This window comes from Chaetura pelagica, unplaced genomic scaffold, assembly GCF_000747805.2.
Source record: "Chaetura pelagica isolate M959 unplaced genomic scaffold, ChaPel_1.0 scaffold8, whole genome shotgun sequence".
In the NCBI taxonomy this organism is placed as follows: Eukaryota; Metazoa; Chordata; class Aves; order Apodiformes; family Apodidae; genus Chaetura; species Chaetura pelagica.
Window position 1 is genome coordinate 249,974 of NW_009954544.1, and position 25,417 is coordinate 275,390.

Sequence of the window (25,417 nt, forward strand, 5' to 3'; positions counted from 1 at the left end):
TCAACTAGCTAGCACTTAATTAATTTCATATGGGTTTTATAGATACAGTACTATATTCCTATGACAATGTTGAAGGCAACTGCATTATATGCACACATTTACCTTTACCAATCAAAATTACAATCTCAAATATTGAAAATAAATTTACACCACAAGAGAGATTTTGCATATAATGGGTTGAGAATTTTAAATATTTTTTTGTGGTTTTATCAGTTTGGGAAGGTTTTTCTGTTTTTTTCATCTTATGAATTTCTGGTGTTTTACTAGAAGTGTATCAGATTAACTTGTTTAAAGGAGGTTGTCTCGCTGACCTTTCCCAAAAAAGCGTACAACAGCCTTGTGGGGCTACCTCAGTATATCCATTGCAGTAGACGTTTTAAAAACTGAAAAATTGAAATCTATTTTCAACCAGTTATCTTTGGGAAAGTGTATGGCATTTAGGATTTGCTCAGTATTTAAGCTTATTTTAAGAGATCTCATTCACTTTCTGACCTACCCCAAATGGAGAAAGAGTTCCACACCAGTTTAAGAAATCCCATCCCTGAGAGCAAAATCCACAAGAGCCCACAGCCATTTAGCCCTGCTGATTTAAAAAGTTGAATCCCTAGCAGATGCTATCTACTATCTGCTGTTAACTAGAAGCAGACTAGAAAGTGCTTCATTGTTCTCAATTACATTTGCACACACACCTATGTAGTTCCATAGCTTCCCAAATAAAAAACAGGTTTTCTTATTAGTGAATACCTGTGCCTTTTCTACATTGTTATTCAAAGGTTCATCATCTCCATCTGGTGTCTGGCTTAACAACCAGTAGGATTTATTATGTTCTAAATATAGTTCAAACCTGCACACACACACCCAACCCACTTTTTTATTGATTGACATTAAGAGCCAGAGATTTTTTTGCCATCTCCAGCTTCTTTTGTCAATTTTCTACAGTTTCAAGCCTATTTTTTGCTGACTATGATTTTCTCATTTTTTCTTTGCTTATATATAGTTTTTAATAGCTATCTGTTGGCTTCATTTCACCACTTGGGTTGTCCGGTATATTGAACTGTGCAGAGAAGAAACAGGCAGGCTTAGCCAAGGCCACAGTAAAGAGAAATACTCATAAATGTTGCAAGAGCACAAATCCCTTATCTGAAATTGGCACTTTGGAGGAGGGACCTCACCTTGGTAAGAACATATTTGACAACTACCTGTGCCAAGCATGATGCAAGACTGAATTCTTCTTACCCTAATTTATTTATAACATTCATCCTGGACTATGGAATTGTGATCTGGAAGCATTCTCAATATTCATTCACTGTCTCATGTAATATTTTCCTTTCAATTTTTCTCTTAAAGCTTTTCTTAGCTTTGAAATGTCACAATTCCTGAAGCACAGTCCTCTTATAATAGTTATTGCAGGCAATCTCCAGCCTATATCTGTAATTAGAAGTCCTTATTCTTAATAATTAGATGCCTTAAAAGAGTAGCTTATCCTGGTCTCTAGTTTGATTTGATCAGTATAGAACAGACCCCTTCCTGCATTTCATGCTGAGCTGTGCTGGTTAACAGATTGATCTGCTGGCGTTGAAGATCTAGCATTTCTGAGTTTTCAGCAGCTTTAAATTAGGAAATTTTTTCTTTAATATAGAAGTTATCTTATGTGTTGTGAATTTCTGAATGTGGTAAAACAGTTTACAGTATTCTGGTCACGTGAATCACTCCAATCATTCTCTTTGGTAATTACACCTTCATAAAATGTTTCATACGATTTAGAATTTTTACTTATTTTTTCTTAACATTCAGCCTTGATAACAAAGGAAACTAAAAACTGACTTTCTTCAGAATTTTATGAGCTTGAGTTTTTACAGGATTTGTTTATTTAGTGTCCTTTAGTATGCTTCTGCTTACCTCTCACTGAGAAGATCAGTGCTCTCCCATAACAACAGGCTGACCTGCTTGCTTAGCTGTTTTTCTTGTGAAAACATAGTACCCCCAAAATACACATGCACCATACACACAAATTTCACCTCTCATATTTCCAGCCATCTGTCTTTTCTTTATGGAATCATAAGGACATCTGCAAATACACTTCATTTTTTTCTCCTATTCAGTTGTTTTCCAAGCTGAGTTTTTTAACGTGATTCCCTATTTAATTATAATAAATAAGCTACATAAAGTTCTGTAAAATTACTTTATACTTCTGATGAACCTTGCTGTTATGATTTCCATTATATGAGCGTAGATCACTTTGTATTTTTTTAAATAAAAATACTCTTTTTCACTATTTATAATACAGAATTCTTGACAAATTCTTTCTTCTGTAACATTTTAAAATAAATACCCTAGTAGCTAGTCCTTCATGCCAGATAAGGGTCACTAAATGTTCCCTGTAACTCTGTGTTTTGTCCTTTCAAAACAGCTGTCTCACTTTATGACTCAAATCTATGAGAAAAATGTAAAATTCCTCACTAGATAGAGGGCCTCCTGCCTCTCCTTAGCAGTTGGTTATCAAATCACCAATCTGTTTCATTTTCTTTGTAGTGATTCTGGCAGGAATCTCAAACTATGTAATCCTGAGAAAAACTTTATTCTCCAAAATAGTGTATTGATATCTATGTTCCAGATTACTAATCTTCCCCACAATTACCAGATTACACTTAATGCTTCTGCAATATTTTTTTTTTTTTTTCTCTTTGAAGTATTTTAAGGAAGTAATTTTAAGGATTTAGCAACATGTAGGTTAGTGGTTGGGTCCTTAAAGACTAAGAGATGAAGAGATGAAGTGGGAAGCAGAATAGAAAACACAACCTGTCCAAGGCAGCTTAGTCATTGTATTTGATTACTCATTATCTTATTCTGTTACCTGCTGCAAAGCCATCTGTTAGTGGAAAGAACTCTTCTCTGTTTCTCCAAATTTGCTCAAATTCCTTATTTAGCATTCTGTTCAAACATTTGCCTGGGACTGCTTGTATACATAAAGTTAATTGTGTTCTTATATGTTTGCATGAGCAAGGTCAAATATTTTCCAAGAAGACTAAGAAGTTACTAGTGTTTTCATTTTTGAATGAATAAAACCATTTTCAAACTCCAACAAATAGCTTTTAAAAAATTACCTTTTTGCTTTATTTTTTCCCCAGACGTTGAGTTGTTTTTAACTTATCTGATGAAATGAAAGAGCTACAACTATTAGTCACTTCAGCAAATAATTCAGAACATGCTTTTTTTGATACCCACCTCACCTGTAGGGAGAGATGGTGTTCATCTTCATGTCTTACTGTATTGCACATTTTAACTTTGCAATACATTGTAGTAAAATTGTCTTAACATTGAAGTAAGGAGTTAAGTCCTACCCCAATATCTTAATTTTCTTGAAAAATACTGCCTGATATTTATAAGTCTGTTGATTAAAAATCAAAAAATACATAGTAATTTTCACCACAAAACTCAGCACAATAAAACATTATACAACAGCGATAACATTATATAATTTTACTGACTTGTAAAATTCATCTTTCATTAGATAAAAGCTTTACCACTCACATGTATTCTAAATTTTTCATTGTTTTACCTTGAAACTAATATCTCTAATAGTTAGACTTTAATACCCTCTATTATAAAGTACCAACCTAATTTATAGTTAAATACTTAATTTGCTGTATCTGACCACAAGCAAAGAATGGGCTTATTAAGCGGAAATAAAATACTTCTTCGGTTTTGTTTTTTTTAGTGACATAGGAGGAACAGCGTTATTTTCTTACCGTGAGCTTTCACTCTATAAAAATTGTTAATGAATAAGTAGATAAACAGGGAAAAAGTAGTAAAATCTAATCTGCTTTTGTAAAAGTAAAATTTGTGCTGACATTAACTGGGAAGAAATCACATTAGGTTAAACGTTACACTGTAAAACTGTTGGGTTTTTGTTTTGTTTATTTCGTTGTTGTTGTTGTTGTTGTTTTCCACCTGTGTATTCCAAGTGTACTAAACTAAGAATTTCAAAAGATAAATGTTGAATTTTTGCTTGACAACTTCATTTTGCCTGGCATTTCACTGAATCCTGCAAAAATATTGAGCAAAACAATTGCAAAAAACATTTACTCATTCCTAATGAGTAAATTGTGTTGAATTTTTTCCTCCTCACATCACACAAATTGCTTATAAAAAGATGTTTCTCAAATTTGCATTTTTGAAATACAGATTCTGTGACAGATTTATTAGTATCTTCTAACAAATAAATTGGTATTAAAAAAAAAATTCAGTCACAAGGTCCACCTTTGCTATTTTTCATACCTGTCTTTGAACTAGTTTGTCTTCTGCTCTTCAGCTCCCCAAATCAGTGAATTTTTAAAGGAGCATCTACAGTAGTACATCTAAGGAAAATAATATCTATTACCTTTATATTTGTCCTACAGAATACTTTTTATAGAATTCTTTGCATACAATAGAGTCATCAATTGTTGAAGCCACTTTTTAAAAAAAAAACTGGTTTGTAGCTAATAATGAAGCATGGATTAATAATAACAGCAATTACAGAAGATCATTTTAATGTACTATGGGGCAATATTTTAATGTAACAACAAAGGTAAAAGGATGGAACTGTAAGGAATTTCTCATTGTTTTTATTAACTAACCAGAGGGTTTATATGCATCAAGGCACCATCTTGTAAAATCAGGGGAACACTAAAACTTGGAATATAAAAGATATTTATTCAAGAGAGAGTTCAGCTGTATATTAAACCACTTCCAAATGAAAGGTAACACAGTTACAACACTAATAAGCTGATTCTACACATGTGCAGTGTTTTGGGTATTCACAAGATTTTTTTTATTCTCACCTGTTTTAGCTACTTTGTAGGGTATGTATGACTTTCTAAATTTCTGTGGTATTGTATGTTTTAAACACTGAAGAAATACAGGTCAGGGAAGCTTCTTCAGTTGTTTTTTTTATAGTAGCAATCTCACCGAAGCCTTTTACTCAGCAATTTTACTTACAGATTCTGCTTAAAGTATACAAAGTCCAGCAATTATTTCAGGTTTACAGTTTAATTTGGCTCCTTTTTGATGGGGGAAAAGTAATTGTTCATTCATAGCAGAGGTGACTATGTTCCTATCTGATAAATCTTACTTTTCATTAGATGAAACTGGTAGACTGATCCCATTTCAAAAGCATGCAGACATTTCACTGTAACTTCAACTTATGAAGACAAATATCTGAACTGAAAGATACAAAGTGTTGACATTTATAAATTATAGTATTGGTTTGTGTTTGAATTAAATAGAGCTCAAACAGTCAACTTTCATTTAAGATCATTTCAGAGATTATTAAGTAATTTTAAAATTGTAGTACTACCAATTCAGGTTATGAGAGCTGTGATGTCTTAGCCAACATTGACCAAAAGCATCCATGAAAGAGTTCAAGTTTTGAACTTGCCAGTAGATTCCAAACAGCCACAGCTAGAGACCCACTGGTGCAGCAAACCAAAGGCCTTGATTTGATCGTAAGGTCACTATTTCTTTCTTTCTTAGATTGGGAGAGTTCCTCCTCATTACAATCTTACTTACACAGAAACAGTAAAAGAAATCAGAAAATATATCATCTGGTTGGTGACAATTCTCTTTTTTCAAACTTGTAGAAATTTTCCTTCAACATTTGTATCTTCTGTAAATTTCTCTTTCCTTTATACTTTATTTCATCCTTCCTTTGGCTCCAAGCCCCTGACCATACATACACATCTATAAGAAACTTGCTTGAGACTACCTTTGACATTGAAGTTTGCCTGCTTTCTCACATCTAATGTACATGAGCAATTTGTCTGTTCCAACTGTCTGAAAACATTCTTCCTTGAAAACAAGATTCGATTATTAGGTCTAATGAGCAAGAAGAAAGAAAAACATTTCTTACTTTTTACTTGCTCTGTCTGCTCTATTCTCTTCAACTGTCTTTGCTTTCACAATTCTTCATTGACTGGTATGTCTGCATTTTTACTGACAACTTTTTTCTCCCCTGTCCCAGACTTATTTAATGGCTTATTCTGTTGCATCTTAGGAACAGTGAAGGCCAAGTTCTCTTAAAACTTTTGACCAAAACTTCCTAAATCTTCTTGTCTACCAATTTACAATTTCTTTCTTTCACATCTGTTCCTCTCATCTAGCCACCAGCCCAGCATGAAAGAACACTGTTTTTTATCCTTAAACCTTAAACTCTGACATCTGTCTCTGTTTCTTCTTCACGTTCATTTTTCTTTCCTAAGCTTGAAAATCCTGTAATATATCAGATTGTTACTTTCTTTTCAGCCACAGTCTTCACATCCATAATGTGGTGGTATTTTGCCAAGGATGTGACTAAAACATCACCTGTTTAGATTCTGAGCAAGTAAAAATATTATAACGATGCTATCAGTTGGTTCGTATAAAAATTTGCATGAGTGGATGAATAGCAGACAAACAGGCAGAAGAAATTTGGGGAAAACCATAAAGTAAATAGTAAAAAAAAATTAAGAGTAGGAAAAATGTGTTTTGGATTGTATTAATTTCATTTTCATCCTCTCCTTTATTGAATTTGAAATATGTGTATAGTAATATAGAAGCAGGATTTATTTTAAGCATTTAATGGCTTACTGATGCACATGAGGAATGTTCCTGGGCTTAGTGATCCTTGAATATTTACCAGCTTTCTTGAACCCCTCTTCCCTTTAGGACTTTGCCCCATGGTACCCTAACAAGCAGATCCTTGAAGAGGTCAAAGACTGCCATTTTGAAATCCAGGGTAGTTGGCTAGCTCACTCAGTAGAGCATAGGACCCTTAATCCCAGGGTCATGGGCTCAAGACCTGTGTTGGGTGCTAATAAATTGTTGTCACCATTTGACTCAGGTCCAACACCAATGCTTTCGACCCCTTCTCCCCCCACGCAAGTAGGGAGAGAGAGAAAAAGAGACTTGGCTGGATTGAAAAGGATACTACACAGCTTTAATTAAACACTAATCAATGATAAAAGAAAATATATTCAATTATGTTCACATACAGGTAAAAGCCTCTTGCCTCCCCCCCACCCCTCTGCAACTCCCACAGCACTCCTCTGAGCTGGGAAGATGTCCCGAGGAATCCCAGAGCTGCTGCTGGAGAAAGCAGAGAGTGATGAGGGTCCCACAAGCTCGAGCCTAAGGGTGGACCGTGATGGATGGACGGAGGGGGTGTTCTGCTTCAGCACTGTTCGATGTCACCCTTGTGGGGGTATCTCTCTCTCACAGCTGAAAGAAGTCAGTCCCACAGGGTGATAGTTCCCACCTTACTACTAAGTGCTCTGTCAATACTAGCATCTCTGGCCAGGGAACTCCAACTGCAAGCGGCTTCTCTCTCGTCCACGTTGTGGGTTTCAGCACCACTATCAAAGCATCGGAGCAGCCAAGGAAGAATTCCCTCACCATCAGTGCGGGTGAAGTCCTTTCTCATGAGGCGCAGCTCTTTCGTAGAGAAACTCAGAGGCACGGGTGCATCTATACAGTGCACTTTTACCTCCAGTTTCTCTATCCGAGCTGCAATCTTCCATGGACTGAAGAGAAGGGAAGAAGAGGAAGGAAGGAAGTTGTCTTCTGTGATCTCTGACCTTCCTCTGAGCTTACGTAGATATATGGAATGGAATATCTTTGGCCAATTTTGCTGTCCATCTAACTCAGCCTCCTATGGGGGGGTCACAGATCTCCCCATAGTGTCTGAGCCAGCAGAGTGAAGGTGCAGCCTTGAAGCCTCAGTAGTTAGAAAAACATTCCACGGTCTTATCAACCTAGCAGAATACACAGTTGCTAGTTACAAGAAAGCTTACTGAATGAAAAAAAAATCAGTAAAAGGAAAATTGGCTTCATCCTGGCTCAAACCAGGACAGCTATGCACCTTCCTCATTGCCTTAAGTATCTTGAATTCCACCATCTCATGTTTGCTTGTAGCCAAGGCTGCCCTTGAGCTTCACATTGTCCACCACCTCCTCCTTGTTTGTGAGAAGAAGGTCCAGCACAGCACCTCTCCTCATTGGCTCCTTTATCACTTGAAGAAGGAAGTTTTCATCAATGCATTCTAGGAACCTCCAGGATTGGTTATGCCCAGGCTGTGTTGTCCCTCAAACAGGTATCACAGTGGCTGAATTCTCCTATGAGGACCAGGGCTTGTGAACATGAAACTCTCCTGTCTGTCTGTAAAGGTCCTAATCCACTTGGTCTTCCTGATTAGGTGGCCAGCAACAGACCCACACTATCATGCCCCTCCACATTCTCCCCTTCAATTCTAACACAGAAGCTCTTTGGTGGCTCCTCATCCAGCCCCAGGCAGAGCGCCATGCACTCCAGCTGATCTTTGACATAGAGGAGATGATCCCCTTCTTGTCATCCCTAACTGTCTTTAAAAATCCTGTGTCCTTCCATTCCAACATTCCAGTCATAGAACTAATCCCACTATATCTCCATGACAAGTTCATAGCCCTGCAGGCAAGTGCACATCTTCACTCTTCTCGTTTATTCCCTGTGATTTGTGTGTTTGCATAGACATTTAAGTTGTGGCCCCCGGTGGAGCCGACTTCCTGGCTGGAGTGCCTGGAGTTCCTTTGAGGTATTCCACTAGTGTTTCCCTGTTGGCTCCTAGTATGTCAAGAGCCCCTGGCACATCTCAATAAGACTTTAAGTGTGCTCCAGTATATCCAGCACACCTCTGAGCGACAGACTGAGGGCCCTCGCTAGGATCACATCCCTCTAACCTTGGCATGTCATCCCACAACTTGTCCCAGGGAAGCCTGATATTATCCTCTTTCCCCTTCAAATCTGGTTTAAAGCTTTGTCAATTACCACAGCAAGCTCCTGACCAAAGACACTCTTCCCCCTTTGAGAAAGATGAATCCCATATGACACCATCAAGCCTTGTGCCATGTAGGTCATCCCATTATCAAAAAAAACCTCCAAATCATTCAAGTGGAGACATGTATTAACAGACTGTGTCTATCTATTTCTTCCAGTGTAACTGCCCCCCACTGGAAGAAGGCAACTAAAACATAACCTGTGCCCCGACTTACCTCACCAATGTCCCAAGACCCTGAAGACTCTTTTGATAGCTCTTGAACAACATGTTATGTCTTCATGGCCACCCACGTGGAAGAGCAGTAATGGGTAATATTTCAAGGCCCGTACCAGACTAGGAAGTTTCCTAAGGATGACATAAAGCTGGACCCTAGGGAGTCAGCAGACTTTCTCAAGAGGAGGGTCTGGCTGCCATATTGGACCCTCTGTTCCCCTCAGGGCTTGTATTTTCTTCCTTAATTATCTCATAAAATCCTGTTGAGTTTACTGAGTGTCTTGTTCTGTAAATGGGAGAGATCTGTCTGGGATGGGCTGAGGAGAGATGCTCTCTCCCACAACAGCATGCAGTACACATGGAATGCACTTCAAGCAATGCAAAAGGCACAAAGCACACAGCTGGTGTTAAAAAGCTGGAGTTAAAGAACAGAGATGGGAGCTCTGGGGAAACTCCGTCTCTAGGCTCTGTCACTAAGGTTCATCCTCTTTCTCCCTGTCCCCTAACAAGGGATAACCTTCCCATGAGGCCAAGAGGTAAGATGCACTGTCCTCCCCATTGCAGTAGCCAAGGAAGAGCTGTAGACAGAAGGACGAGCTGACTGGGGATGATAGAATCGTAGAATAGTTTGAGTTGGAAGGAACCTTAAAGATTATCTAGTTCCAGCCTTCCTGCATGGGCAGGGACGCCTCCCATTAGATCAGCCTGGCCTTTAATGCTTCCAGGGATGGAGTTTCCTCAACTTCACTGGGCCAGGAAGAGATGAGCATGGCTGACTTTCACCGACCAGAAACCAAAAAAGAAAAGAGGAGAGGGAAATCCCTCCAGAAAGAAAATTGAGTCTTTTCTTTCACTCCATGCTTTCTTCCTTTCTTCATCTTTGGAACCGCTCCTCCATGGTTTACTTCAGTATTTGTAAGCGCTTTACTCCCCAATATTAAGTGATTCCATAGATTATAATTAATTTTTCACCAACTTCTGTACATGCCCAATATAACAATATTCTTATTTAAAATCAAGCTTTTTAATTCATACCATTTATTTCTCAATTCTGATATTTGTACAGAATCATATGTACATTTTATCTTTGTTCTTATTTTCATTTAGTTGTGGTTGTTGTTTGGTCTTTCCTACAAGAACTTTGTTGATTTCTGCCCTATAGTTTATTGCTGTAACTAATATTGAATTTTTAATTAATGTACCCCTGGAGAATCAAACACTTGCTGACTTTCAAGCAGATATTTTTTTAAGTATTTGATTCCAAATTAGTTTACTTCTCATTGCCTTGTGAATACCCAAGTGAGGCAGGAAAGAGCAGAAGTGTTATGTCTGTCATGTATAATGTCACAGGAAAATCCTAGAAGTTTCAAGAACTCCTCTGAAATGGCAAGTATCAAAGGAAAAGGTATCAGCATTTTTGAGATTACTGGTGCATGAATGTACATAATTGCCATTCTGATTTGGTGTCTGTCTAGTCAGCCTTAGCTTTTTTAATGGAAAGGTCAGCATCTGCTGTCTTAGGTTACCCAGTAAATAATAATGACAACCTGTGGAGGAAATGTGACTTTTGTGATACATAATAAAAACCAGCAGGTAGTGAACCAATAGGAAACATTAAAGATGAAAATGTAGGTGATTATTAGGTGGACAGGCTACCTGGAACTTTTACTGAACACAAAAGTAGCTTTAAATATTACTAAAATGTATTTTAAAATGTTTTGAAAATATATTAATATTAATCCATGCTGATCTTTACCAAAATGACAGAATAGACTTTCATTGAGTAGATCTTCTATTACAGCCATCTCTGTGCATTTTATCAATGCAGCACCTTGTAGTTATAAGTTATTTCCATAACAGTATTAGAAATCTTTAAATAGGGCATGCTGGAAACCATGACTTCTGCTGTGATACTTATTCCATTGTATCATTAAAGTTAAAATTTCCCCTCAGCATTTAGTGATGACAGAGGTTATAAACATGTAAGCAGGGTTTCAGAATGTTAAGTGGAATCACTGTTTCTATATGTAGTGCCTTTCCCCAGAATAATGCTTAAGGGAAATCTTGAGTTGGAAACTGAAGTGCATACTCTTTTATTAATTTGGGAATATATTCTTAGATGAGATGCAATCTTCCATGCCATTCTGTTATGTAAACTAAGACTTAAAATAAAGGCTTTATAGCATGATTTCAGACTCTTAAGCCATGTTGTTGCTATGATTTAAGATATATTCTGATTCTGACAAGGTAATTTGAAGGTCTAAATCAAATATCCTATCCTAAACATTGTATTTTTAAGTTACAATTATAAGATTTTGTCAGTGAGATCTTTAAATGTTATTCATACTTTTCACTGAAGAATACTAAGCTAAATTTTTGCCATATGACTCAGGAATAAAAGCACACTTGACAAGTCTTCAAACAAGCAACTTGAATGTCAAACTTGAAGATAACCTAAAGTATGTGTGTGCATTTTCCTACTCAACTTCACCCATTATTCATTACAGCAGGGAACCTGGTTCTTTCACTATCCACTTCCTGGCAATTAGAAAGCAAATAATCAACTGTTACAGGGCTTATTGGGGGACGGTAGTGAAAGAGATGGATATCAGCTAACTAGCATTATTTCAGTCCATACCTCTTCATATAATGTAAATTGTAATTACATACAGTTGAGCCTGTAGAAATTTTTTCTGTGTTAACTTTTCTGTATTCTCTGTTCTGTGTGGTTTTTTAAGAGAAAAATATGTACCTTAAAAAGCTGCTACAGCAAATGACTTTCACCTTCTACTTGGGTGTTTATATATATTTTACCATATTCCATGGTTAAATGACTAAGTGGCAGAAGGAAAGATACTGATGAGAATTCCATATAGAACATTGCAATTGAGTTATTGTGCAAAAATAATAGTCAGCTTCATAACAGCACATAAGCATTAATGTATAAATATACATGCAGTCATATGTGAGTTCTTTAAATTCTTATTTTTACAAAGTCTCTGATTTTACAACCCTATTTATCAAATATATATCCACTGATTTAATGCACGTGATAAATTTTCTTCCCTTTAATGCATTGCTTTTAGCAATGAAGTCACCATCTATTCACCATGCCTTATTTTCAAGAAGAAATGTAAACTTCCTTAGCTGTATTTTAGGAATATGTACATAAAATTTTTTCAAGGGAATTAGGTGTTTCACTGTGAGAATAACTGCATACAAGTGTTAGATAGTGGAAGGGTTTTTTGCACTTTCTGTCTTTTTTATAACAACTTATATTCTAAAACAGTTTTTGCTTGAGTCAGTGCCTTGCCTTTGCTTTCAAAGGGTGTTGGCATGTGCCTTTTTCTATTGTTTTTTTAATAATATTTTCTAATGATTTAGTGTGATACCGGTTCTGCTAACATTAGTAAATTTCACATTTGTGTAACAATGCACAGCTACCCATCACATTTCCTTATGTGTTTTATTTCAGAGAGTAAACAATTACTTTCCTTTTGTCCCTAGACACAGCAAACTATTGTCCCAAGTTTAGAATTTTAAAAATATTAATAGTGTAGTATAATTTTCCATTCCTAGGCCTGTTTTAATGAGATTTATCAATGAGTTGCAGGTATGTGCTCAGTCTCAGTATGTCAGCTTTTTTCATGTGGAGAAAATCTAAGTAATTCTATTGGTAGGATTCTAGGCAATATGACACATTAAGGTATATTAGGAAATGGATTAGAATATGGTTTAGAGTAAATATTTTAAGGGATGAGAGAGAAAACAATGAAAGAATGTAACTAGATTATTTTAGGTAGTTTAAAAATGTTTTGATATACAGCTGTACAGCTGTGTCAGTCATCGGAAAGACTGTATATGACTTTAAAAAAATAACCTTCTTAAGAGGTAGGTGTAAAGAGGTAAATGGCTACTTTCAAGGAGATAGCTCTAAAATAAAATCCCTCCTATTAGCAGAATGAGTCAGTTTTATATGAGAAAATCAGCCTCCTACATTTATGTTAATAGTACTAAAAGCTACTCTACAGCAGTCTAAGCAATGATGGCAACAAGATAATAATGATCATCTAGTAATTATTTTTTTTTTCAAATTCAACATATTATACAATATTTAGCATAAACTAATTTAAAAAATGTATCAGGTATAAGATGAATGGAACATGACTGCACCATACAGTCATCAAGAAGCTAATCGTACCAACACTTACATGCACATTTAATTCTAAGTACGTGAGTAGACCCAATTAAGTCTTCTGTATTAGTGATATATATAGAGAATTAGGTTAGAAAGCTATTTCTCTAAAAATGGAGCTGAAAATGAATACTGCTTGTAAATTTAGAGAAATATTTTATCAAGAAAATACTGTTTTGTAAAAGCTGAAAGCTGTTCTCCCCATTGTCAATGAAATTGTGATTTTTAAAACTTCTCACTATGTTTTAAAACAACAGCTTCCTTCATTAGTTTTTCAAGGAATAATTGTCTTTCAGCTTCTCCTTCAACTACCAAACTTTCTAGATGATTAGAGCTCACTAAGCAATAGCCAATTTACTTCTGTGTGTGTGTAATATATACACAGTTAAGTGTGATATGGATTTAAATCAATAAAATAAGCATGCCATCACTATCTTGTCGCTGGTTTAATTGCCAATCCTGAGTCAAACTGTGACACTATCCTATTCTAAGTCTGAGTAAAACTCAACTGATATGTTTCAGTAAAACACATGGGCTTTTATGAATAACTCAACTTTAATAACTCATCAGTGCTTAAATACTGCTGCATTATTGTTGCATCTTTCTGACAATCCCTTTGGGATTTCTTGATGCTGAGCAGTGGCTCAGCAGTACCAGTCCCTAGCTGAAAGGACTTCTTTCATCCAGAGGCCTAGAGCTCACACACATGTAGGTCTGCTGTGCCAGCAGAACAGCATATGAGTTCTGTAAAAATATAAATCAAGGTAAAACAACCACTAACAGAAGAACCATCTGCAAAATATTTTTGGAGGACTGTTAACACTGAAACACGTGCTTTTCTCAGACCTGCCAGCTCTGCTGATATGAGTAGCAAGCTGTGGTTTTTAGAGACTAAACAACCAATTTAAGTGGTAATTTACTGTCCTACTACTTCTGGCGATGATCTACTGCATTTGGTCAATCTGGCAGCCTAGAGTGTATATATTTGGAAATATTGGACAAATGGATGTTGTGTATTGTAGGTTTGATACCAGGAAAGTTGGACCTGTTGCTGTTTGACCTACCAGCTTTGACAGAGTTGTAGATTGAATATTTCTGACATACATGCATCTTTTAACCTTTAAGAGGAGTGGCTCTTGTCTGCAGAGTAGATGCCTAGGAATATTTGTGTAAATTAGGTAGGGTTAGTAACACTCGCATTTCACGGAATTTGCCACATCAGAGCCAGTGAGAAGAGCCTGGAAGCTGGAAGACTATGTTCAATTACTGGGCATGAACAGGCTTTACCAACAAAATGAAGTTGAGAGAGTGGAGCAGACTGTTTGTAAAGAGTTCCAAAGCAACCAATATTTGACAAAAAATATACTCTTTAATATAATCAGAAAGAATTAATATAATTAAGTGTAAATTTAATTTGAAAGGATAAAATGAGAAAAGTAATAAGAAGCTTAAGCCATTGCTAATCAATTACCAAAAGGATCATTTTTAGAAACTGACCTTCATCAACTGCATGCTGCTTCTTTCAAATTTTTATTAAAAACTCTTGGAGTAACTCAAATGCAAGCCACATTACTAGTCCCTTCAAATAGGCCTAGACAAGTTGAGAATGGGATCTGGGTTAGCAGAAGTGAGAGTCCGAGCTTAATTAAAGCCTCCTGAAAAACTTGCAGAACATGGAACAAGTCAGGTTCTCATCATGTTCCTATTAGGAAACTAGAAATGGAATTTTCAATAAAGTTGGATCCATTCTTACATTCTATGCTGCATTCATGCTGTATTATTCAAAGGATCCATCAAATCTTGAACAACTTATGAGGTCAGTATGCTAGAGCCAATTGCCCAATACATGTAAAGGTGTTGGCATGTTATCTGAGACCAAAACTCTATTCTGTAACTACTTTCTTGAGAAGAATTGTGAACAATTGTCCAATGGCTTATGGCAGAAGAAAATTTCAGGCCACATAATTTGTATTTGAACAAAAGATTCTCTTAGATTTTCCTGAGAGCTTTAGGTGTTGATATGTCAATGACAGTAGAAAAACAGTACTGAGAGTTTCCTCTCTAGATATAACAATGCCAAGTCCCTTCAAGCCAACAAAGAGTGTATGGCAGTAACATATACTGAAATACTTCAACTTTCATTGTCAAGTGGTGTTAATATTTCATGGACATGTTTTGTCAACATAAGTCCTGAGATGCTTAGGCAAAGTGCTATCACCAACCGGAGAGTTACAGAATTATAAAGTTGTTATCGGTTTTTTTTCACCAACACTTCAAATGAAATTGTAGCAGTAGATATCCACTTAATCAAGTGTATCACCTCTGTAGCTTGTCAGGAATTTTTCTAGTAAACAATTCTTCAGCAAATTAGGATCTTCTGATGGAGACATAACTTTTACAATGAAGCATTGATTTTCATGAACATTTCAGATTATACTTCTTTGTGTTCCTGAAAACAGCTGATTGAAGAAACATATCTTTTCTTAAAGATAGCTGTTTCATTCAGTCCTTCATCTGGAACTGAAGACTACATTTCTTAAAAAAAGTTTAAACTGTCAAATACAAACTATGATAATGCTTTCCATGAAGTACTGCACCATTTCTCTCAAAGGTTTCCAGGTGTAAGCAAAGTGATGATCCATTAGGAAAACAGAGAGAACCTATGAAGGAAGGATTGGCTTCACTAAAACTAGGATGTAGTAAGGCTTCTGGAATGACCAATAAGTTCTATCAGTATCGAGGAGAGAACAAAGTATTTTCCTAACACTTCACCTAATTTCATAAATATTATGTCAAAATAACAGTGGTCTCATTAGAAAATAATTCAGGATTCAGTTTTTTGTTGGAAAAATCCTAAATATTTAGAAAGAAACCAGGCAAGTGTCATCCTTTGCAAGTCCCCCATTGTCACCAGACTGAATCAAAATTATATATATTAAAGCTGAGGTGTGGCTAGGTTGTGGGATTTTTAACAATTTATTGAAATTCATTGAACCCATGTATCTTTCACCAGCTTGTCACAGGTTTTTTCTGTGTTTTTGTTAACATTTTGTAATATTTAGGGAGATAGTGATAGGGCAAAAAAGTTGTAGTTCACCCAGAGGAGTCAGACCTAAAAAACTGCTTTGACAGATGAAGATCTGCCTTTAAAAATTACCTCTATATGTCCTCTTGCTCCATTTTTTATATTGAAAATATAATCTGAATATCTAGGGGAAAGATGAGGGAACAAAGGCAAAATCACAGATTATTTCAGTCTTTTGCCCTAGGACACCTGTTCTTTGAGTCCTCCTACAAAAAATCCAGTGCAGTCACCTCAGAGTTTCGCTGTCCTCCACACGCTCCAGAACTCTCATGTCACCATGTCTCCAGTCTACATCATGATTGTGAGCCTCTGCCTTCGTTATTGATGGATAACAATTCCATTACTGCCTAAATGCATTGCCCATGTGGATAGCTGCCGAAGTCCAGCAGCCATAGGTATGTACTTCTGCTACTCCCAAAAAGAATCTTGAGTTTATCAGCCCAGAGCTGGGTAACAGACTGATAGGAAGTTGACTACTTTCCCTCATTAGCGACTTAAACCCAGCATAAACTAGCATGTGCTTGAAGCTGTGGCAGAAGTATTCTGATTTTGGTGGCATCAAAGAAGACCTGCCTCTTCTGAGTGCCTCTTGACATGTGCAATGAAGGGGATCTCTTAGCATGGAACAGTAGAAGAAAATGTTAGTTGGCTGTAAAATTATACTAAAGTACTTTCTCTGCAAGCAGAATTTAGAACAAAGCATGTAGAAAGGTTCTACAGCATCTGCATTGCAAAATTAGGAGACAAGGGAATTTCTGAGAATGGAAAGTTAGAAATTCAATTGATCTAGTCCTTGTGATTTTTTCAAAGCAATGCCACTCACTTTACCACTGCAGAGAGTAATGCCAACAGATTACATGTAGACTTCTACAGGGAACAAATAAATACATTAAACGTTAGCGAATCTCATATGAACTTTGAGCTGGGGAAGAAGGAGCTGCTCAGCTGAGGGAGTGCATAATGTTTCAAAAAAAAGCTAAAGTTCTACCCAACTATTTGTTTCTTTCTTAATTTCAGCACATGTTCCATTGCATTGGGAGGGCAGCATCTTCACATGGTATACTGAAATGTTTACAGAGCTCAGGCATTGTTCTTTTAAATTTAAATCAGAACACTTATATTACCTGGCTTAAAAATGCATTCACAAACCTAAATCCTGTTGGTAGACAGTAGCAAGTTGATCTTTCCAGTAACTAAATAAAGCAGAGGCAATGCAAGCCATGGGAACTAATACTGGAAACACTGATGGAGAGTGTAGACAGATGGAATTCCAACCTAAACTTGACAGAAGCAGCAAGTTATTCCTGTTGTTGAAAGGTTTGAGTAATACTTTTCGTTAACTGGTTGTTCATTCCAACAGCTTCTTTTCTTTGGAATAAAGCATCCTAAATCCCAGTTGCCTCTGTCTCTGGATACTTCCTTCCTATTCTGTAGAAGATTCAATGAGTGATCTCTTCCCAAGAACTATCCCATCATCCCCTACAGACTTTTGGAATTTGCAAAATGGTGGTTTAACAAGGATATCTAGGCACATGGATGTCCAAATGAATACAGGAGAAACAGCTTTTGATAGCTCGCTTCACAAGTAAACTGGTCTTGGTTCTGCCATTGTGAAGGAAAGTTGTGATGGGATGGCTGTCCTTATTACCAAATCCCTGTTAAGGTTAGCACATCACTGAAGCAAATTTGCTTGTATAGGAACATAAACTAGTATCAGAAATATTAATTGAACTGTTCAAATTATATTTGTAGCACTGGTGAAATCTAGAACATGGTTGAATGTATAGCTATTTGCAAACAGCTTACTGCAAACAATTGTGTAAGGTTTATCTCCTTTTTGTTTAGTTCACCTTTTATTCTCACTCTGTCCATGAACTGATGCACTGGAAAGTTGGGCCTGTTTTACCATCCTAAACAGCTTAAACTCATTCCAGTCCTGTCACAGCTCATTTTTTTATCCACACATTGCAGATTTCTAGAGCAATCTCTTTATGAGGTAGCTGCTGAGTATTTTTGTCAGACTTTTCCCCAGATTCTCTGAAAATCTCAGCCTCCTGGACTAGTTCCATATTTTGAATGCTCATGTCTGGCCGTGACCCAAACAGAACTCATTTGTCAACTCATGGAGGACATTAATATTCACATTGTTTCCCATGCCTTTCAGCTAACATTTAAGCCCTGAGAATACCAGAAAGATGCCTGGGAGGGTGTGAAAGGTTATAATTTCCTCCTTTAGACAGAATGGAAAAATATTTTGTATTTGAGCTACCAGCACACTCAATGATTATTTTTTACAAGTAGAACTCTATGTTATATTAAGAGCCACAACAGCAAATACTGCATATGCAATTCAGAATAGTTAATAGAACTTTTTATTTGCATAACTACTAAACTATTTGAAGTAGATATTTGTGCTGCTCTAAGCATACACAGACACATGTAGACTCATTAATCATTGTCTTCCCTTTCTGAATGACATGCTTTTTCTTCTGACGCCTGTCTGTGAACTGCTTAAGTTTGACTGATGGATGAATAAAAATAAATATCCAGTTTTTCTCTGAGTAAGTTAGATTTTTAAATGGTTTGGTTTTGTTGGTTTTTTTTTTAAACAGGGAAGTCAAAATAGTTTTTGCGGACATATATTGGATTTTCTTTGTAATTGTAATACATCTGCAATTAAATTAATAATTGAGTTGTTTCAAGAAGTTCCTACTGTTACACTTAGCTCCTTTTCTTGATATCTCTTGGAACTTAATCTGGCTAGGGAGGTGAAAGAAAACAAGAGCTCCTTTAAATAAATCAATGAGAATATGAAGAGTAGGAAAAAAGTGGGTCCACTGTTAAATGAGGTGGGAAATACTGTAACAGAGAATGCAGAGATGCCAGAATTGATGAGTGCCTTCTTTGCCTCAGTCTCTACTCCTAAGACTAGCTCTCAGGAATCCCAGTCACTGGAATGTTGCGTTAAGCGAAGTTATTTGGCAGAAAATAAACTCCCTTGATTTCCAGCTTAACAGTTAATAGTTCTGTAACACCCAGTACCTCCACAGGACTCTCAGGATTACAGATACACTACTAACACTACATTGTCTGGTAGCATTCTGTGAGCTCTCACAGCCACACTCAGGAATTTGGTTGCATTCAAGAACTCCCACAGCCAGATTGATGAACAGTATAATTTATTAAAGCAACAGAGGCACAAATTCTTTTAGATTGCTGGTGATAAATTCATTGTCTGCAAAGCACATGCAAATAGATCAATACAGCCGGGTTACACATGTGTGGGGTAATAAAGCAACTCTATAGAAATTCCTCAGTTTCCTATGGATGAACCTGGGATAGTCAAGTGTTTACATCTTATTCAAAGTTGTCTCTATGGGGGGGAAAAGAGGCCCAGCCTGTTGACTGGTCCCTGAGATCAGGGAAATGGAGTTGCCTCTGCAATGGTACCTTCCTTGATGTCCATCCCTGCCCAGACTATTTGACAGGATTTTACTTTAAAGGTGAAGCTTGAGTGATTCTAGTCATACATACCTTTATCGTGATTGGTGCAAAATTATCTTGCTTTGCATTCAAAGGTATATACTAGAGAAAATTCAGTGTGCAAACTTAGTGGTGGTTGGTCACACCTTGGGAGGTGGGTGATTTCTGGGATGGAGGTGTGTTTTGGTATTGTAATACAATTATAATGAGCAAAGTTCATTCTAAGGACAGAGTTTCATCCAAAATTGACAGACTGTTGGCTCAGGGCATCAAACATGCAGCTTATCAATACTATATCTTACATACCTTCAGATTCCACTGTTATCACAGAGTGTGGCCATGACATCTCCACCCTCTGTGAAATTTCTCTTGTAGTCAGCACACCAAGTTCCCCTGATGTTGCCAACATCTAGGGTTGCCTAGAGAATCATTATGGTAACAAACTTATTGCACATTAGCTGCATTCTGCCCTGAAATTTTTGTCAATGTTGTTCTTAAAGTGTGAATGTAAGTTTAATTTCTAAGTCACCCCCAGCAATTATTCCACACAGGAAGTATAGGAGCAAAACTGGAGGGAGGAGGACACTGGTCAGTGTGGAGTGGGTTAGAGATCTCTTGGATAAACTGAAAATGCACAAATTCATGGGCTCTGATGGGGTGCAACCACATGTGCTAAGAGAGTTGGATGATGTTGTTTCTGAGCCACTCTCTACCGTTTTTGAAAAATCATGGAGAATGGGACAGGTGCCTGAGGACTGGAAGAAAGGCAGTGTCATTCCAGTCTTCAAAAAAAGCAAGGAAGATCCAGGCAACTACAAACTAGTCAGCCTCACCTCCATCCTCAGAAAGGTGATGGAGCAGCTCTTTCTGAAGGCCATCACTAATCACATGGAAGAAAAGAATGTTATCAGGAATAGCTAACATGGATTTACTGAGAGGAAGTTTTGCTTGGCTAATCTGATTACTTCCTATGAAGGTGTGACAACAAGGTAGATAAAGGGACAGCAGTAGATGTCATATACCTTTACTTCAATGAGGGTTTGGTACTGTCTCCCTAATATCCTTGCAGGAAGATTCAAGAAATGTGGGATAAATGATTGGTCTGTGAGGTGGACTGAAAACTGTCTCAACAACAGAGTTCAGAGGCTTGTGAATGAAGCTGGAGGCCTGGGGACAGTGGTGTTCCCCAGGGATCAGTACTGGGTCCGGTTTTAATCAATATCTTCATCAATGACCTAGATAAGGGGACAAAGTGTACCTTCACCAAGTTCACTGGTGATACGAAACTGGGAGGATTGGCTGACAATCCAGAGGGCTGTGCTGCTATCCAAAGAGATCTAGACAAGCTAGAGAGCTGGGCAAAGGTGAACCTCATGAAGTTCAATAAGGACAAGTGTAGACTCCTGCATGAGGGGAAGAATAAGACCAGGTACCAGTACAGATCATCCTGCTGGAAAGCAACTCCATGGAGAAAGATCTTTGAGTCTTAGTGGGCAAAAAGTTGTTCATGGGTCAACAATGTGCTCTTGTGGCCAAGGGGGCCAATAGTATCCTGGGGTACATTAGGAAAGGTGTGTCCAGCAGGTCTAAGGAGGTTCTGGTCCCCCTTTTACTCTGTCCTGGTGAGACCACACCTGGAATACTGTATCCAGTTTTTGGCCTCCCCGGTTCAAGAGACACAAGGATCTATTGGAGAGTCCAACGGAGAGGTATAAGGATGATTAAGGGACTTGAACACCTCTCCTGTGAAGAGAGAGAGAACTGAGGCTGTTTAGTCTTGAGAAGAGAAGGCTTAGAGGGGATCTTATTAATGACTTCTAGAGAAGTAACTACCTTTTTTAGATGGCAATGTGTCTTGCAAAAAAAACCTGACAGTACTCAGTATTGGCTTCTGATAGCAAATAAAAGGTTCTGTTAACATTACTTGGAGCTAGATGGGGTAACGAATCATTACAGTACTTGGTAATTATAGCCTTGCATTTGACAAGTTAATAAAAATTGGTGATCTTTTAGAGAGTAACAAAAAATAGGAAAATTCATTTTATGCCAAAATTAATTGTGCACAGTGCAACTATCTTATTTATAGATTTTTCTTCCATAGTTGTCACCTTAGTATCTTGCCACTTTACACGAATATGTAGATTTATCCTCAAAAGACCCCTAAAATATAGAATAAATTAATTCAGTGTTATGGGTGATAAACTTTGTCTGTGTAAGTCACATGGGAAGAATCAGAAACTCCAACTCTACAGAAATTCAATGAAAACACAATCTTCAATATGTTCCATGTTATTGGGAATGGGGGAAAATTACATCTACCAAATATAAACTGTAGTTCAACCATAAAGGTTCTTTTATGGTTTGTTTCTTACAGTAATCTTTCATAACAAAAAGTTTTCAAGTTGGTATATTATTCCCCACACTGAAGGGAAAAAAAAAAACAACCACCAACAAGAAAAAAACAAACTTCCTTTAAAAACCATCAAGAACAGTCACAGTAGTTTTAAATCCTGTCTCCAAGTAATAGGTTTTTCCCTTCTCTCCTAGTTTTATTAGACTGATTCCATTTTCTTGTCAAGCCAGATATCCACTACTGAACAAGCAGGTTGTGTTTGTTTTAGGCTCCATGCAAGGAGAGTAACATCCCACAAGAAGCTTTACCATACTGTCAAAGCTGATGACCTACTATAATAATCTTGAGATTAAAATGAAATATTATTCTTGTGAAGCCTGTTGGAACTTCCACGTTTCTTTGAGTCTTAATAGCTCTTTCAATGACATGGTATGAGCATGAGGTATGAGCATATCTCCACAAAGTTCAAAGGACGCATGTTGGTTTACACAAAATACAAATTTCGTCCTCTTAATTTTTAAAATACTTTTGAATGTCATGAGTTTTTTAATTCAAAATGCTAATTTGTTAATAATTATTTATCTGCATATGTTTTTGTTGTAGCAAATGTACCTTTAACTAAAAATAAATCTCTTTGAATTTTAGTGCTTTGTGATTACAAAGCACAATGATTTTTAAGTCATGAAGATTCAGAAGATCTTCAGTAACCAGTCTCCATGCTTGAAAAATTAAATCTGCAGATGTTTCATTTAATATTTTATCAGTGCAATCACTTACAAATATAGTCCAAGAAGTCTAGCGTCTTCATGCATTGAGTTTTATTATAAATCAGAATACTACACTACTTTTAGATGTAGGTAAAGCATCCTGAAAAGCTAACCGGTAGAATTCAGGCTGGCATACAAAATAAGGGGAAATCATTAACCAAAAATGAACTCCAAAAACATGGGTCTATGGTATTGATAAAAACATTTCTTACTCTAGAGACACATCACTTTCAGAGTAAGATCTTAGTTTCTTTAAAAGAATATGTGACCTTAGAAGAACCAGTAAGTTAGCAAATATAAGAGAAAGAAAAATATTTACCAGAGCTTTATGAACCACTCTTCTCTCCACAAGTAAACATTTTGCATATTGGAAGCACAAAGATACAGCACTCTTTTTGGTTTGAATGTCAGGCTTGATTTCAGGGAAGTAAAATTAAGCTACAAGAAGTTACGTAGATGGCTTGCTCGAATTTAAAAAATGAACATGATCTGAGGAAAGCCAGATGGCCTACCTTGGTAGAAAGGACTAACACATAAGGAGTAAACAGGATGGCACTGCTTAGCATAGATAAGGCTTGGAATGTATAGATAAGGCCTGAATTGTGAGGGAAGGTATTGTGTGGGAGGATGCTCCCACAGAAACTTGCAGAGAAGACAAGACCCTGGTGCAGACCCCAGGAAGGAATGCCAAGAGGTGAAAAGTGCACAGCGAGGAAGACATCCGGCCTTCATCCCAAAGACCCCTGCCCACGACCACCAGAAGATACTGCGCAAGTGCAACAAGGAGGAGCTCGGGGGGCAACTATGCTAATGATTAATTGTAATAACCCCTCCCTATCCTCGGACACCTAATGTATATGCAGCAGTATAATGAATATGTATTACTTTGTGGCATATAATGACCTTGCCAATAGTCCTAGGGTGTGCACGCTTGTGGAGGAGCGATCCCCCGTGCACCCAGCGCTGAATAAACACACCTTCTTTATAACCTTATTGGTTCTAAAGTTGTTATTCCGCACGTCAAACAGACATAAAATAGCTGATTCTATTATGGAAACAACTCTCTTGCTCCTAAGCCAGGCCCATTTTTCGACAAGTAGTACAACAAATAACAAATCTGGATGACACAGTGATGAAAAATTTTTGTCTTTAAATTTCTTCCTTTCCAAATATTGCAGTGGCATCAATCAGTAGGTGTTTTTTTCTTGATATAATGCCCTGGTTATTCAATTTGTTTGTGCTTGTCTGTAAAAGTGGGATACAAAGCCTTTGACCTATGGACTAGCAAGTACATGCATGCATAACAAGGAAGACAATTACACTTGTGCTGTAACTGCATTTCCAGTGAATGTCTAGAACATTTGTAAACAATTCTGTGACAGGCAACCAAGAAGCCTTTGGAAAGTAAAAAATTACAGAGCAATTTAACAGTCCATTTAGCTGTAGAGTGAGCAGTGTAGTTGCATGTGAATTCTTCCATTGAAATGTAAATTAACATATACACACCATATTTAGAGACACAGATGCAAGTGATTCGCTTAATCCGTTCTGTTTATATCATAGTTAAATATAACAAAATTTTAACAACATAAATGTTGGTGGACCCAAAGTTCCTGAAAATGTATGTATGAATGTAAGATCCAAATGCGTTACAAAAAAAATAAAGTAACTGAAATCTACCCATATTTTGCCTCAGACATATCAGATACACCATAAAATAAACCTGGAATCTTTGGCTTCTCATCTGACCTTTAAGACAAGGAAGAGAGACTCAGATATTAACAAAATGTTTTTTTATCCAGTGTGACGGTTCTCACACTAGAAGCTGTTTATGGAAATCTTAAATGACGTACAAAATGTAAAATTTCTCAGGAATAAGTTCCGAATTAATTGCATCTTATCACCAGTTTTACATTCTTTGGTAAGGGATACTTTTCCCTCTTTCTGCTATACATCAAGAAGCTTTAAGAACCTTAGTTTCCACCCCAAAATAGAACAAAGATGAACACAAGTGACTTCTTTACAGTTTTAGACAGGTGCCATCTTCCAAGGACTGTGGGCATTTACTAACAAACTGCTATCTTTATGTGGCCAATATAATCACATAGATATAAGAAACCGAAGCAGTTGAGATTGTGAGGTGGTCAGCTCTGTCAACAGGAGCAGAACGTCAAGAATTATCCAGTACGTAACTATATGAAAAGTATGTGAAAACAAGAGTGTCATCTTAACATGCTTCATATTGAAAAAAATATTTTTAGGTTTAACATTGATTTTGATTCAGGACAGTGTCTAAATTACTGCCTGTTTCAGACTCGCCTCATTTCTGATTTTACTTGGACTTTGGTTGGTTGGTTGGTGAACAGCAGTTCTTGACTTTACAGCAGTTTGTGAATGTCCCCCTCAGTCCATTTCTCACAAAAGCTTTATAGATCTACATTTCCTATACTGACCACAGAGAGTGGATCAGCTGGACCAAAGTAATTTCTCCACC

General features: G+C 37.0%; 1 pseudogene; it reads left to right on the top strand.

The window, feature by feature from the left end:
* Positions 1-20,724, top strand: part of LOC104395307 — a 196,184-nt pseudogene extending 175,460 nt beyond the window's left edge.
* The last annotated feature ends 4,693 nt before the right edge of the window (positions 20,725-25,417 follow it).